This window comes from Pelodiscus sinensis, chromosome 16, assembly GCF_052426305.1.
Source record: "Pelodiscus sinensis isolate ZL-2025 chromosome 16, ASM5242630v1, whole genome shotgun sequence".
Lineage (NCBI taxonomy): Eukaryota > Metazoa > Chordata > Testudines > Trionychidae > Pelodiscus > Pelodiscus sinensis.
The window spans coordinates 7992684-8009724 of record NC_143067.1 but is presented as its reverse complement, the minus strand read 5'-3'; the positions used below and the strand labels follow the sequence as shown (position 1 = coordinate 8009724).

At 51.9% G+C, this 17041-nt stretch overlaps 1 protein-coding gene across 4 annotated transcripts in view; it reads right to left on the bottom strand.

The window, feature by feature from the left end:
- FLT4 (fms related receptor tyrosine kinase 4) overlaps positions 1-17041 on the bottom strand; it is a 111259-nt gene that overhangs the window by 70297 nt on the left and 23921 nt on the right. Inside the window, exon 1 of one of the 4 annotated variants that reach the window (XM_025179031.3) lies at positions 8186-8428. The exons of the other annotated variants lie outside the window; for them this stretch is intronic. The gene's annotated coding sequence lies outside the window, so the exon portion shown is untranslated. Of the gene's footprint in view, positions 1-8185; positions 8429-17041 lie in introns of those variants that run through there. 4 annotated transcript variants of the gene reach the window in all.

Here is a 17041-nt window from a genome sequence, read left to right as displayed (position 1 = left end):
GCACAGCACTCCCCCATCTCTGGGCATCTAGACCAGAGAGAATACATATGCACCAGCAGCAATTTTTTACACTCTGGGTCCTAGTGGCACCCCCCCCCCCCACACACACAGTCTGGCACCTGAGGTATCCGCTTCAGTTCACCTCATGGTAAGGCTAGCCCTGGGTGCAAACCATTCATGTGAAACAGGTCCACCATAAGAGGAATCCACACCAACAAAACATCTTGAACCACCACAGGTAAATAACCATCGTAAGTCTTGGGATATTTCATGTTTCTCTTAAAAGCTCCAGCCTCTGTTGTCATGTGATTAAGAAAGCCCCATGGCTTTCAATTAAAGAAAAAAAAAGGGGGGGTTTCTAGCTATCAAGATTGCAAAGGAAAGCTTAAAATGTTCCCCAGGTGCATGCCAAAGGTGAAGGTGGCAAAGAAAAAAGAACTAAAGAATAAGTCATTAAAAGCCTCTTGGTTTTTAAGCTAATCTCATGGCTTTTCAGGCCTAGCTCGGAATATTGGGGTTGGCAATAGTGTTAACATCCGGGCCAGGTGTTGCTCCTGGGCTGGTGAGCTTGATGTGACATTAGAGAGCAACGTCTCAAAGCTAAGTGGCAGGTGAGTGAGGATGTGGCAAAATAGTGATAGAAATGTAGCCATGTTAGTCTGGTGTAGCTGAAACAAAATACAGGACTATGTAGCACTTTAAAGACTAACAAGATGGTTTATTATTGTTAGTCTTTAAAGTGCTACATAGTCCTGGATGTGGCAAAAGTTACAGAAAGAAAGTGAAATGACTGGCTCCCTCTGGGGACCGTTACACTCTGGAAAGACACACGAGAAGGGGCTAGACACAGACTGGAGAGGTTTCCGCAGTCATCTGTGCAACGTGCAGTGCAACATCCACCTTGTGTGAATGGACCTCCAGTAACGGAGCTCTGCGCAGACAGCCTTGGGGTTGTAATTGTTTTCCACTTCCTTCCCGCCTCGAAGTCATTCGGACGACGGAGGCCACGTGACGGGCTGTGTCTATGGAAACAGGGCTAGTGTGAGCAACCCCCCCAGCAGTAGCCCTGATGGACGGACTGTTCTCCCAATCACGCTTTTCCTGTTCCTGTGATACGCGATGACTGGGATGGGGTCAGATTTTCCCGGCGTGGCTCCATGATGAGATGACTGTACTGGTTCATAGCACAGGACTGGGGATAGCCTCCCTGAGTGAAATGAAGCTCTGCCTTTGTCCAGACTGCCCTTTAACCCCCTCTCCCCCATAACACTGCTCCCTCCCTGCTTATTCAGATCTGCCAAGAGATTCCTTCCACAAACCTGCGAGCAATGAGTCAACGACGACAGTTACCATGTATGATGAAATAAGCAGATCCTACTTGGTTGCTCTTCTAGATGTCTCGAGGGGAGGGTCTGGCCCAGTGTTCCCTCTAAGAGTTCCCATCCATGAGCAGAATGAGTTTTGTCTTGCGCACCAATATTGAGGTCATGTGCACTTGTTCGGTTGTGTGCCGCCGTGGCACCCGAGTTATTATACAGTAAAATGTTATGGAAGGAAGAATACTAAAACAAGGGATAATTAATGAGGTGCACGACTTTAAATATTGATTTAATATAAAGTCAAATAAAAAGAAAATTAATGCTGCAAAATTTTCAGGATGTGAGATGAGCCTCAAGGCTGTTCTAACTCTGCACTGTCCACAGGTCCGTAAGTCATAGGAGGCCAAGAAGAAGCACTCGGCAACACTGCTCATACTGTGGCAGCAGTGGCCAGAGGGTGAGGCCCTTTAGAATCACTGAGTCCCATGGAAATTGCCTTTTTTGCCCCTGCCACTTGACGGGCCTGGCAGGGTACAAGCTCCTGGCACTGGTGGCAACACATGCATGCCGCTAAAAGTCAGGCAGTGCAGCTGCTGTTTATCAGCTCTTTTGCTGACAAGTTCTTCCACCCCCAAGGAGCAGCATTCGCACTGTCAGCAAGAGAGCACTTCTGTGCACCACACACTGATCATGCTGGTACTCGCCACCACAAAACTTTTGTCTTGGGAGGCAAGGGCTAACACCTCTGACGGACGTAAGCTTTGTCGTTAAGTGGCCAGTGCAGACAAAGCCAAGCCTGCTGACACACAACTGAGCTGCAGCTTTTCAGAACTCTGTGTGCACATGCTGACAATAAGGCTTTGTCTACACGGCGAGTTTTTGCGGCAGAAAATATGCCAATGAGGGGCTCATTAGCATAAGTCGCAACATCATTAGCATATTTTCTGCCATTTCTTTTTGCACAAGGGTTTTTTGCGCAAAAATAGGCAGTGTGGCCATGGCCATTTTGTGCAAAAACCCCTTTTTTACCTGTCCTGGAGAGGCATAAGGATCTTGCAGAAAAAGGGGTTTTGTGCAAAACGGAAGTGGGAAAGCCCCTTGTACAAAAAGAATCGGCAGAAAATATGCTAATGAGTCTCTCATTAGCATACTGTCTGCTGCAAAAACTTGCAGTGTAGACATAGTCTAAAAGAATTCAGGGCCAGCCCACAACACTTTGGCACCTGAGGTGGGGAGCTCAAATGACTCCCCCATGCCTCCTTTTCTCCTGCCTGCCTGTTGTGTCTCTTGTGCCCTCCTTCCTCCAGCACAGCACTCCCCCATCTCTGTGTATCTAGAGCAGAGAGAATACATGTGTACCAGCAGCAGCCACAATTTTCTACACTCTGGGTTCTAATGGAAAACTTTTCCGTTAAAAGCATTTTCGGAAAATCATGCCAGTGTAGACGTAGCCCTACAGTATCCTAGCCAGTTAAGTCACCAGCTGGGGAGAACTATCTATCATCAGGGTGCATCTACAGTTAATTCATTGGGTCTTCCAAAGGAAAATGCAGCTCAAAATGACACTAATGTAATTCAGGATGTCTTTGACTTACTATAGCTGTAGAGGAAAGTGGAATGTGTCTTCTGGACTGTATTGGGAAGAGTAACCAGAAATGGGTACTATTAACAACACATATAATCTATGGCAAAAGCACAAGAAGCTGATAGTAAGCGGGTAAATAATGTTTGTACCAGTACTGGGAGATGAAGAATGCATTTGACAACATTTTCGTTGTTGCAGTTAGTAGTAAAAATTTCACTGTCGGTTGTTTCACAGAGAGCACCAAGCAAGCAATAATTTCAGATTAATAATGTTTTGAGGAAGAATACAAAGGAAGAGTTGTACAGTATTCCGTCTACCTGCGCTGTTATTGTTACTATTAGAAGCACCACCAGCAGCTTCTCATTTCTGGTTCAAAAATCAAACCTCCTTTCCTCTCTTCTCAACACTCTTGTTAAAGCTTAGAGTAATACAGAACTGTCTAGTTTAGATGGACCGTGGCTTTGCTTTGAACAATATTGAAGAATGTTTAGATTTTCCATATTCCACTGTTTATAACTACAGCAAACCTCTTTTTCCTTCCATTTTTAACGATTATTTGAGTTCAGTACAAGTATGGGAGAATGAAGTCTAACATCAAGTGCATGAAGCATACCACCAACAGCTGTAAAATCCCTACATTTTAGTCCTCAAGGACAGTTCCGAACAGAAGTGATTCAATTTCGAATGCATCAGAATATAAATGTAGAGGGTACGCTCCAAAGCTAGTGCTGTAGAAAACAGCTCCCAAAATGCTATTTTGTGTTTACCTGTTCTTTCTTTTAAAAGTGTAACTATTTATTCGCATACCTGTTTTCTCACTATTGCTGACTTACAGATGTGTGAGAGCAGAATCAGTCCCACTCAAGATGGAAGAAATGCTGATTTTGCTCTCACTTTATCTGATTCTGTCTTTTCTACCCCCTACCTCCACCCCAGTGTTTGAGCCACACAGCCCCGGCACTGGAGCAGCTGCTTACTTGCCTCATGGCTGCAGCCTCAAACCCCGGACTGCAACTCTCCCACTGCCTTAGGCCCCAGTGGCAGCACCCCACTTGCCCGTGACCCCAACCCTGGCTGCAGCCACCTGCCCACCACATGGCAGCAAACCTGGGCAGCAGCCCATGACCCCCAAAATCCCAGCAACAGCCACCCGCTTGCCTGCCTGCAGCCCCAAGCCCCGGTGCAGCCACCTGCTGGCCTGCCATGTGGCTGCAAACCCAGGCAGCCGGAACAGCTGGCCCCCAACACAGGCCCAGCTGCCAGAGTAGCTGCCTCCCGGCCCTGCCATGCGGCCCCAGCTGTGGGAGCAGCCACGCCACTCATCTTCCAGGTCCAGCAGGAAGGTGAGGGCTGCTGCGTGGGTGTGTGAAGGAGATGGGTGGACTTAGAATGTTTTATGTTTGGCCGCGTACCTCAGAGGGAACACTGGTCTGGCCTATCCTAAGTTTGCCTTGCTTTGAAAGCTCTTTGAGGAAGGCGTTGTCTGCTTTTTGTTCTTTGATTGGTGCTGAGCACACGGTCAGTCCCCGGCAAATAATTCATTATAAAAAAATATCCGGGATGGGAACCAGATATAAAGGATTTGAAGAGACAGCATGAACTGCAAGAGACAGACATAATGAAAAAAAGGCCCCGAGAGAATTGTGTGCATGGGGAGAGACAGGCAGGGCAAGCATCTTTCTGGACAGGTCTCTGACGTTGCCCGGGCTATCGGACGGACGTGTGCCAACTTGGGAGCTCGCCTATGCAGTCCGGCCCTGGGTGAGAGTGAGTGAGTGAAGGAGGAGTAGGGGCGAAAGAGAAGAGCGGTGTGGGAGTGAGAGGGAGAGATTGAGAAAGGGAAAGAGGAAGTGAGTGGGTGAGACAAGGAGAGAGGCGTAGATAGAGGGCACCACTTAACTGTTTTCTTAAAAGCAGAATCATAGAACACTAGAACTGGAAGGGACCTTGTGGGGTCATCAGGTCCAGTCCTCTGCCCTCACGGCAGGACCAAGCACCATCTACATCATCCCTGATAGGCGCCTATCTAACCTGCTCTTGAATATCTCCAGTGATGGATATTCCACAACCTCCCTAGGCAATTTATTCCAGTGTTTAACCACCCTGGCAGGTAGAAAGTTTTTCGGAAGTTTTTCCTTGGGAGGCGGCGATAGAAAGAGACTTTGGAAATCATACCCAAAACATGCCCCATGGGTGTGAAAACATTTTTGGTAAAGTCCCTGAAAAATATAAACAACATTTATTAAAAAAACAATCCAGCTCCTCTCCCACGAGCCTGGTCTGAACACAAATCTGTTTTTCCGATTATTGCTGGACATGCCTACCCCTGTGCAGACACTGTGCTCCATGGCCAGAGAGCACCAGGTCTGTCTGGCAGGGACTCTGCCCTGCCCTGGCGCATGAATGGAGAAAACCACCCGAGCTCTTCAGGCACCATTACAATGTGGCCCACCATGAAATCAAACACACGAACCCAAACAGCACCAGCTACACAGCGTTTGCTATTATTTACCCTTCCCCTTTCCGTCTGTCTGTGGTGGTGGGGCAAAGCGTATCCATTCATTCTTAGTAAACGCAGTAGGCTAGCAGCTCCAGAGTACACCAGGTGGAGTACACGTAGGTACTGTGCAGGGATCTGACCCATGGGCAGCAGACGTAAGAGGCAGGGGAAGGCATTGCCTTCCCAAACTGCCAGATGTAACCCCGGCCCTGCGTCGCCCCCTGCTTCAGTGTGGCTCTTGGCCTGTCCCCAGCCTTCATCCATGCTGAGGCTGGGACCACATGCCACCCACCCTCCAGAGCTGGGGAGGCTCATGCTGGGGACCGCAGACATTCCCCTGCAGTGGGAGGGGGGTTGTGGGGAGAGTGGGGGAGCTGGAGGCCTGCCCCTGCGGTGGCGAGGGGCGGGGCTTAGCTCTTATGGGGGGTGGGGCCTTGGGTGGAAGAGGTGAGGCTGGGAGGTTGCCTCCCCCAGCCCTAGATTCACCCACCGCCCATGATCTGACCCTACGTACAAGGCACTGCCAGGAGAAACCCCCCGGGTGTCCATGGGCAGGTCGAACTGCCTCTGGGAGCGAGCAGTGATTGTAGGGCCCTGTACTGGCACCGTAGAAATAGCTTCATAGACGTTGCCATGACACCAGCCTGAGTCGCGGTGTCCACACAGCTATTTTCAGAGCACTAGCACGAGCCCCGCTGGGACATGACTGATGGGTCTACTCCATGGCCTGAACATCCCCTCTAGCTCTGCCAGTGCAAGTCAATCCAGACCATTATCCCTTCCTAATATTCTTCCTTTTGGTCCCAGCACTGCTCTGAGAACGCAGACCAGTCCATACGGCCTAGCAAGGCTCCTCTGCCCTGCATGGACTCCGTGCTGGTCCCGGCCTCCCCATTGCAGAGTGCCACTAAGATCTAGGCAGAGATCGTCAAACTCATTTCCATACCTGCCTGGAGTTTTAACTTCAACATAAATTTTCATGGAAATCTTTCCTTTTGGATACTTTCCCTCCAGTTTTTGAAATGAAAAACTAGACACCAGCAACTGAAACGGTCAGAGCCTGCTAAAAATAAAATGTAATTGCAGGTTTTCAAAAACTGAAAATGGTTTCCAAAAACTAAACACGCTTTGGGTTTTGGTTACAGTTTTTCACTGACCAGAACAAAACAAACGAGTTTGAAAAAATCCCCTGCAAAACATCAAGGGCATTTTCTGACGGGTTCCAACGGTTTTGTTTGTGACCTAAGCAGTGTGTGACCCCACTTCTTCAGAGTGGAAAGGTGAGTGCATTAAGCCACTGCATCAGCGGGAAGCTCCAAAGGTCAGCGGTGGCCTGAAAAGCAATCAGTTCCCTGAGCTGGTGAGTTTAACTGACAGGACATTAAATAATCCTGAGAATTAATTGGTTAGGAAATATTTGGAATTTGATTTGCAGGTCCCGGCGCCCTGCTGCTACCAGGGAAATGCTGAGGAAGGCTTCAGAAAACAGAGGAATGCCTGTTCTGGCTGTTTGGGATGGGGGTAGTGGATTCTAGGGACACAATAAGACGGGGAACTCCATCGTAGTATTGATCCCATTAGGACACAAATCAAGGAGCCCTCGCCTGCCTGAGGCAGCATGTTAGGTCATTGTTTGGTCTGTCAGGGCCTGGTGTTCAGGGGTGCTGAGCACCTGCGCCCTAGCCGGAGTCAAGGGGAGCTGTGGGGCTCAGGACCATTAACAGAGGTGTGAGTGTCACCCTCTCCACCCCTTGCATTTATGGCTATCGGTATTAGGAAGTGGTATGTTACGTTGTCCAAAGGTGCAAGCTGCGACGGGGGCACCGTCATGCTAGGTGCGGTACCAAAACATAATAAGAGAAAGCCTCCCAAAGAGCTCTCGATCTAAATAGACAAGGCAGGCAAAAGCTGGGAGGCAGGGGGTGCAACAGAACTGCTGGGCCCCAGGCAAGGTGGAGGGCGCCCATCTCTGCACTTCCGGAAGGGGCGGGCCTTTGGGTGGAAGAGGCGGGGCTAGGAGCAGCCAGCCCTCAACGCTGCTACTGCTTCGCCCCCCGTTCCAGCCAGCCCTTAGCACCACCCAGAGCGCACCACCTGGTGCTCCAGAGGCTATTTAAAGGGCCGGGAGCTCCTGGTCCTTTTGAATTACCAGGCATTGAGGCAGTTGCCTTTATTGCCCCCCGCTACTCCTGTGGGCCTAGTGGAAGGGAACATCAGCGTCTCAGAGGTGAAGTGACTTCCCCAAGGACACGCAACAGGTGAGTGGCAGAGTCAGGAATAGAGCCAAAGGCTCCTGACTCCTCGTCCCATGCCCAAAAAGAGAGGCGGGATAGTGGCAGCTGACCGAGACTGGCGCTCTGGGAGAGGAGGGGCATTAGCCTGGGTTCTTGTAGGAAGCCCAGAGCAAAGAATCTCCTCCAGTGTAATCCAGGTGAAGACCCACTGGAGCCCCTGCAGCACTGAAAATAAACCCCTCGCTCCCTTTCCATGCAACTTTATGGCCTGTTAGAAAACAGCTCCGGGGGTGGGGGTGGGGAGGCTGGGGAAGAGAGAAAAAGTCCGAGCTGTGCAGGTTTGGGATTCCTGCAGATGTATCCTGCCCACGGCTGTCCACGAGTACAACAGGAAAAGGAACAAATGCTCCATTGGAATGTGCCGTGGACTGAGCTCATCACCACGAGCAGGGGCCATTCACAGCCCTGCCCAGCCAGCCCGGAGCCGGCCCGCCCATCCATCCATCCCCCCCGCTCGGTCCCCCTCTTCTTCCCCGTGCAGCCCGACCTTTCGCAACAGCAAGTGGGAGTTTCCAGGCTCCTGGAGGCCCCTGCCTACAGCTTCTTGTGCTCAGCCAGAAAAGCACCTGTGACCCGTAGGTGATTCAGCAACTAGGAAGCGAGGAGGCTGGAAGGAAACACGTCACGTGGATGGAGTCACAGGCAGAAGGATCTATACCTCTGCACGTCCCTTCTGTGACACTGACCTCCAAGACTTCCACGCAGGCCTCTGACACTCTACCGATTGAATCAGGACTCAGCCCCATCCCCCTCCTGCTCCATCACCAAAGCCCCCCCCAAACACATTGTGCACGGATCCCTCGCCTCCACGGAGTTTCCTGTGGTAACGCACCCTGTGCTGGCATTCTCACACAGCACAACCTGCCTCTCCTGACAGTTGATCTTGGCCCAGGGTTTTGCTCTTAAACGTCAGCTGAGTGACATACAGATGGTTCGCGTCTCTGGCAAATCCCAGCCTGTGAGGGAGATGTCCGATGAGAATACAAGGCTCCTTCTTCCCCCAGGAGAGGCTACACTTTATCTTCTCAGGCACTTCATCTTACAGGGGGAGGCCAAGTGACCCCAGCTCTTGCTTGTGCCGTTTTGTGCCTGTCTGTGTGCAGTGAAGGGGGGCTGGATGTAACACCCTCCCCCCCACACACACTTACGTGGAGATGGAATTAACGTAATTAAAAAGGCATGCAGCAGCCCCAGCAAACTTTGTTTTTTCAAGATGGGTTCCAAGCAAGTTGGCAGCAAGACATTAAAATAAACAGAATGGGATTGATGGGACACGGGGAAAAGGAAGCAGAATTCCAGTGCCACTCACACCTTGTCTATTTCGGGAAAAGTGCGTTTCCCGTCAGTTTTCTGATCTTCCATCTTTCAATGCATGGCTCTTAAAGGGGCCAGCAGCCGACTAAGAAATGTACTCAGCTGGATTTAGTGTCTGATTCCTCAATCTCCTTGAAATCCCCTCACCCCACTTCTCTTTGAAATCAGCAGCCCAGTGTTGAGCTGGCTGGAATTCCCTCTCGCCCCTCCTCTCTGCAGCTGGACCCTTCTGTTCCACTATTGGACATACAAGGTGAGCCAGGTGATATCTTTTCTTGGACTGACTTTGGCTGGTGAGAGAGAGCACGAGAGAGGATCTGCTGAACTTGTCTGATTGTTGGACAGCCAGGGAAGCAGATCTTCTTAAAACAGTGTATGCTAGAGCCGCGGTTTTCAAACTTTTTTCTCATGACCCAACTGAAGAAAATTGTTGATGCCGCGACCCAACATCATTTGACGAGAGTGTGGGCTCCGGGGTAGGACTGAGGAGGAGCTTTAGGGATAGGAGGGGGCTCTGGCTGGGGGGGGGGGAGGGGAGCGACTCACCCTTAGTGTCTCCTGGTCAGTAGTGCAGGAGTGGAGCTAAGGCAGCTTCCTGCCTCTCCTGGCACCGCAGACCAGGCTGCCCCCAGAAGCAGCCGCAGCAGGTTCCCAGCCAATGGGAGTACGGAGCTAGTGCTCGGGGCAGGGGCAGTGCACGGAGCCCTGTACCACTCTCCACCCCTCACCTAGGAGCCAGGCCTGCTGCTGGCCACTTCTGGGATGCAGCGCTGTCTGCAGTGCCAAGAGAGGCAAGTAGCTGCCTTAGCCCTCCCACTGCTCACCTGATCCCCTGCAGCAACGAGACCCAGGGCCCGACCTTCCACCACCCAGCCCTGGGTCTCGCTCTGTCGTTTGAAAACTGCTGCGCTAGAGATTCCAGCCGGGCTGGCTTCCTGCTGCACTTCTCCAGCGTCCAGCCCTGTGTCCCACCCCGCTGACAATTCCATGCCCTTCGATGAACAGAAAACGAGGCGCGCTGGAAGCACGTGGAGACGGTCCCGCCACAGAGGTACCGATGTCCTTCTCCTTTACGTGGCCTTACCTCGACCTCTTCCGTGGCGTTACTCCTGATCCACGCGAGAAAGGGCAAGCGGGCCCAGCCTGTGGGAACTCATTCCCTGCCCTTTCCTATGGCCACAGGACCACGCAGACTGGGGGGCTGCCCTGAATTGCTGCATAGGCCCACAGACAGACCCCAGGTGACCTGGAGGCTCGGCGTGGGCGGGGGCAGGGAGGAAGCCGTTTGCGGTGCAGGTGGGCGCGTGCGGCATTCGGTGCTCTTCAGAAAGGCAGGGGGGGTTGTGAGGTCCCATCCTGCTCAGGCCAGCAGGAAGCCCTGTCAGGATCCTCTCTGAGCCCTCTCACACCACTTCAGCACTTCTCCACTTCCCTTTCCCTCCCTCTCGCAGGGGTCCGGCCTGGTGATTAACACAGTTCCTCTCCGGAGAGGGATTTAGTTCATGCCGTCCCCCAGGCTGACAGCCTTTCCTGTCCGATGCCGAGCTGAAACACGCCGGCTGCAATCACCCCTAATTATAGTACAAACCCCCCCAGGCCTCAGGACTCCCCCCCTTCACTCATCCGCTTAATAAATGGATTTTTAAAAGGCTGCTTGCTTTATCGCCAGTGGCCCCCATAAATATTCCCAGAGTTGGAGCTGCAAGCATTTAGCAAAGGGTTCATTAACCCTAGGCCCAGTGCTCCCTAATCCAGCCTCCCCCATCCTAGTGCCACAGAGTCTCTTCCCCTCTCTCCCCTCCCTTCTGTTCCCACATCGCCTCTTCCCTTCTCCCTGGCCGAATGTCTACTGCCTGGGCCCCCTTAGCCGTCCCTTTCTCCCCTCAGCTCCTTTTCCCTCTCTTGTCCCACGTTTCCCTTCTCCCTTCCCGGATCAGCTTCCTGCTTCACGTCTCACCTGCCCATGGGCCGAGCGCCTCCACATTGGAAACGCACTCGCTCTGGTCACTGCAGCTGGGCTCACTGGCCCTTCTTGTCTCTCTGCTTAGACGGGGCCCCCTGACCTCTGGTGGGACGACACGGGGCGGTGCAGGTAAAGGTTGCCCGCCCACGCTGCAAGGCAGGGTGCGTTTGAAATCCGAGCGGCTCCTCGCCGGGGAGAGGAGCAAGGAACCCAGCTCCGCACGGGGAACGAAATCAATCTATTTTGTTAGATCAAGGCAACTGGCATTTCCCGGCCCAAGCCCCCCTCGCTGCATTGTTTGCCTGCAGGCTGAGCTCTGAGCATTTCCAGATATTAGCAGAGAAGCTGGCAGCCCAAGGACTGTCTAGACGGCCATTGGGGTGAGTTCCTTGTGTCAACAACCGCCGAAGTGACTGCTGACGGGTGATGTCAGCACCAGAAATGTCAGGACAAGGCCACAGGTTTCTACTCTCCTTCCCCTACTCCCCCCCGCCACCTGCCCCCTGGCTGGGGGCGCATTGTACAGCCGAGTCCTTCGTGTCCCCGATACAGAGATTCGGCGCCAGCCCTGCGGCGTGGGCGGTGCACACGTCACTGAGTCACAGACTTTTCCATGGGAACGCCAAAGCCAGAGAAGTAGAAGACCCCTCTCCTTCTCCCGCACTCCAGCAAAGGGATAAACCCTGACCCACGGAGTCGATTCCGGCAAAGCTACCCAGCAGGGGGCGTTCAGAACACCCAAAGAAGGGCCTCGGGCTTTGGGCCATTGTGTCTAGGAAGGGCATCTCCAGCCAAGCAACCATCTGGCACCCAGTTCCCACCTCGTGGTTCAGGCCTCAACAATTGACAGCCCCCTCCTCTGTGATCCCCTAAGAGAGGGCAGAGGTTAGTGGCCTGTCTGGCAGGAGGATCTCTCGGGGAGTGCCCCGGAATGGCCACATGGGTGTCCTTTAGCTCCTGAGCCCCTTGGCTTCTCTCTCTGCAAATGGTGACACAGAACTGCCTCGGCAAGGGTGCAGAGAGGCGCCAACAGCCGTAAAGGACTTTGAAAATCGCCAGCGCGCGGAGGGTTAACGCCCCTCTCGCTTACAGCGTGTGCATTGGGAGAAACAGGACTGTAGAGGCCGGGCTACCTGGCATCTGATGGTGACTGGAGCATTCAATGGTGGGGACCCTTCTGGAGGCAAGGAGGATCGGGCTGGGTGACATACTGGACTCCACCAAGACCATGCCATAGCGGAGCCGACGTGCGGAACAAAGCGAAGCAATCCCGGCTCCTACGCTGAATCTAGCCTCCTGCAACAAGAGGCGAGAGGTGGGGATCCAGATCGGCTCGCTTTGGTGGCTACCAAGCCAGGGCAGCAGGACACGGCCCCTCCTTTCAAGTGTCTTCCGTTTCCTTTGGCCTGACCGCCTGGCTGGTGGGCTCTACCCGCTGCCCGTCAGAGGCAGCCTCCGCTCTCTGAACTTCTCCGCACTGCTCCCTTCTCAAGCTCCTCTCACGGCGACAAGCAGAGTCTAGTGAGCCCTAGCGGGCCACTTGCAGGGGAGCGGTCATTCCTGCTCCTTCGCCCGATGCTTTTGTAAGAATAATACTGACAGATGGGAGACCCCTTTGCTTTTGCCAGCCGCAAGAGAAAGACCCTGGGTTCCAAGCCCTCCTGGATTCCCCGGTGTTGGGGAAAAAGAACAAAGCTGCCTTGTGTGTGTTTACACCTTGGAAATGTATCTGCTTGGTCTGAACTGCTTCTCCAGCCAGCTGGGCCTCTGGCTGTAGCAGGACCTCGATCCCAAGCAAATCCTAGGAAGAACCCTTCTCCATCTCTCCGCTTTATTTTTCATGGCAGAGAGAAGCGGGTGAAGGACACTAGCTACCTACCGAACCACCTGAGACATATGCAGCAGAGACAAGATGGCTTATATTGTCCAGAGGGGGGAGAACCATATGTACCGTTTGATGGTTGTTTGGCGGCTCTTAGAAAATAGGCTGGTGGTCAAGTTCCATTAGACTAGTTCCTAGAAGACAGGGCATGGCTGTCCCTCTCATTAAAACTGTGTGTTAAAACTGGCACATTCCTTGGAGTAATCAGCAGAGAGGCCAAGGACTGGACAGGTAGCAGAGACTGAACTACAGTCTCGTGCTGGAAGGGGTACCCCCTGAGAAAGAAACAGACCCAGGGTGGACGTGGAGGTCACTGGACAGCTGGGGGAGGAGGGAGAAGCTTGCGCTGACATTGTCTGTGCTGGCCCTGTTCTGTGGATTCACAGAGGATTTCTGGGCTGTCGGAACCAGCATTAAATCCACTTACCTCAAGGCTTCTGGAGCCGGATTTCCCCATTGCCCTCTACCCTGTGCAGCGATCGAGACCAGTGCAAAGCAGGCGCGAATCATTCCCGCTCGGAACTTGTAGCATTTTAGACCCGCTTGGCACTGGTACCAACAACTGCACAAGCTGTGGGGCAGCCGGCACCTCACCCTGGTGCCTCTGTCCATCCTGCATACGCATAGGAAGTGCGTGTGACAGGCACAACGGGCCCCAATTCCCACCTACGAGGAGTGGAGTTGGCGGAAAAGAATGCCTCTTCCTCTCTTCCCCCGGATAATTGTGCAAAGTCACACGTGAATAGCAGAGTGTGGTTGTCACATAACGAGCCTGGGAGCTGGCGGGCCTACAAAGGGAATTTGAGTGCGTAGCTGTCACCTCCTCCTCCGTCACTCATGTCAGGGGAGAGGCTGAAGAAGGCTCGTCTGCGAAGGAGTGAGATAGTAGAGAAGGCTGAGAAATGAATACATCGGCTCTCATACGCTCCGGCCACAGAGGGGATAAACCATCACAAAGGGGCGCCGGGGAATTTCTCTCCCACCTGTCAGCTGGGATGAGCCATCCCAACGTCGGGTGGGATTCACTCAGGGAGAAGAATCTCTCACCACCAGCCTGGGCCAGGTTAGGCATGAGGGAAGTGGTAAGAGGAGTCTGAATCACACCGAGCCGCTTTATTTTTCAAGAGTCCCCTTCAGGCAGGAGGGGAGCTAGGACACGGCCACCTTCCAAATAATAAAGAAGAAAGCAGGAGACTCCCCAAAGGCATCGTGCTCACACAGAGGACTAGGAACTGGGTCCCCTTCCCGTGCTTCTCTTAAGGGGCTGCTTAGTAATAGTGCCAAAGTGCTCTCCCCTCTTCCACAAGAACTTAGTCACTACAGGGAGCTCGTTAGCGTCCCATATTTCCTCCACACGACACTGATGGCAGCTTCGTTGTGCTCTCTCAGGCTATGTCTACGCTACAAGTTGTCGTGGCAAAAATATGCTAATGAGGGGCTCATTTACATGAACCGTGATCTCATTTGCATATTTTCTGCTGCTCCGTTTTTGCGCTGGGGTTTTTGCGCAAAAACAAGTAGTGTGGACATTTTCTTTTTGCGCAAAACCCCCTTTTCCTGCAAGGTCCTTATGCCCCACGAAAGGAGGTATACCGATCTTGTGGAAAAAGGGGTTTTTGTGCGCACAAAAAACGTCCACACTGCTTGCTTTTGCGCAAAAAACCCAGCGCAAAACTGGATCAGCAGAAAATATGCAAATGAGATTGCAACTCATGCAAATGACCCCCTGATTAGCATATTTTTTGCCGAGAAAACTTGTAGTGTAGATGTAGCCTCACTGCCAAGTACACAGCTAATCACAGCTTCTCCAGGTGTCTTCTCCAGGAGGGTAAGGGACCAGGCTCTTGGTCCCGCACAGTTATCCCCATTGGACAGTTCATCAAAATCCCATTCCTAAACAAACTAGGGATTGCTCAATGTCCTCGCTGTGTCACATTACACACGGCGTTAATTAGAGAGCGACGCGCGCTGTCCTTCCCACAGGTCATTCAGCTCATTGGTCAGTGGCCTCTTCTCTTCGCCCCTTGGGCTTGGTGATAATAAATGATGCTGACAACACCATATTTAGCTGAGCCATCACGCCTGTCACCCCAGAAACCCAACGCCCTGCATGAGTCATTCTTCCGCTCTACTCTGCACTGATTAGGCCTCAGTTGGAGGATTGTGTCCAGTTCTGGGCACCGCATTTCAAGAAAGATGTGGAGAAATTGGAGAGGGTCCAGAGAAGAGCAACGAGAATGATGAAAGGTCTAGAGAACATGACCTATCAGGGAAGGCTGAAAGAATTGGGTTTGTTTAGTTTAGAAAAGAGAAGACTGAGGGGGGACATGTTAGCAGTTTTCAGGTATCTAAAAGGGTGTCATAAGAAGGAGGGAGAAAACTTGTTCATCTTGGCCTCTGAGGATAGAACAAGAAGCAATGGGCTTAAACTGCAGCAAGGGAGGTTTAGGTTGGACATTAGGAAAAAGTTCCTAACTGTCAGGGTAGTCAAACACTGGAATAAATTGCTCAGGGAGGTTGTGGAATCCCCATCTCTGGAGATATTTAAGAGTAGGTAAGATAAATGTCTATCAGGGATGGTCTAAACAGTATTTAGTCCTGCCATGAGGGCAGGGGACTGGACTCGATGACCTCTTGAGGGCCCTTCCAGTCCTAGTATTCTGTGATTCGTATATACCCATTAGTGAATTTATTACATTTCTGCATGAGGCAGGTGTTATTTCTACTGATTAGGAGATTATGGCACAGAGGCAACACTGCATTAGTAAAGACTGACACGGGAACTGAGAGGAGATACAGGGATGGTTCTTGATTTTTCTCAGGGGCTAGCTTAGAAATCCATATTATAGCACGTGCCTTCAGGGTGGGACCTGCTCTGATAATGGGCTGTCAGAGGCTGTGGAGAAAGCGATGTGGTCTAATGGACAGAGTAGTCAGCTAGGACTCAGGAGGTGGAGGCTCTATTAGCAGCACTGCCATTGCATGTCACTCTTTGTGCCTCAGTTTTCCCCATCTGCAAAATGGAGCTAAGGATATTGACCCCCTTTGCAAAGTGCTTTGAGAGCTGCTGGTGAAACATGCCTTGTGAGCGATGGGTGTTATTCAGGCAGTGGTGCCAGTGTGGACGCTGGTTGATGCCAGAAGATGACCCCGGGGAGAGACAGGAGCATGGAAAGAACATTGATGGGGCTGCAAGCATCTGTCTGAATGCAGGCCAGGGAGGGATAGAAGAAATGGGCCAGCAAAACCAGGCCATATGGAATCCCAAAGGCAGGAGCAGCCCCCTGCCTTAACTGGGTGTGAGATGGTGAGCACGGATCAGCCACAACAGATCTTGGGGTGATGGGAGCTGCCTCGTGGGGCTGGAAAGGCCAGGAGCAGCAGTGAGTCAGGCCTGCTGCCGTTCATAAACAGCCACCAGAACACAGACACCGTGTTACAACATGAGACATTTGGGTGACAAAAAAGCCTCAGTCCAGAAGCTCTTTTAGGGCTACATTAACCTTGCAAAAAAGCCCCCATTAAAAAGGGGACTTTTTCTTTCAAATTAGCAGAGGTGAAAGGAGGCGGGGGCGCCCTGGGGCAACGCTCTGGCAAGAGCTGGCTGAGTGGAGGCAAAAGCCAGCAGGGAGCTATTTAAAGAACTGGCAGGTACCCGGGCTGCAATAGGACAGGACCTGCCAGAAATTTAAAGTTATGTTCCCTGCTGGAAATAAGAGACAGGAAACAATCCCTGTCCCACTGGAGGAGAAGGGTGGCTAAATCCTTGTCCTCTAAGCTCCTAGGGTCGGATTTGTCAAGGTATTTAAGTGGCGTAAGCCCATTGCTCTCAGAGGGTATGTCTACACTTGCTCCCTATCTCGAGATTGGGATGCAAATGCAGTGTACCGAAATTGCTAATGAAGCACGGAATTTAGATATCCCGCACTTAATTAGCATAATCACATCCGGCTACCATTTTGAAATCACGTTATTGCGAAATAAAACGCCCCGTGTAGCAGCGTTATTTTGAGAGAGAGATCTTCTCTTGAAATAACTTATTCTTCATACAATGAGGTTTAACCATTATTTTGAGAGAAGGGTTTTCTCTTGAAATAACGCCGCTACACAGGGCTTTTCATTTCTCAATAACACGATTTCAAAATGGTGGCCAGATGCGATTATGCTAATTAAGCGCGGGATAT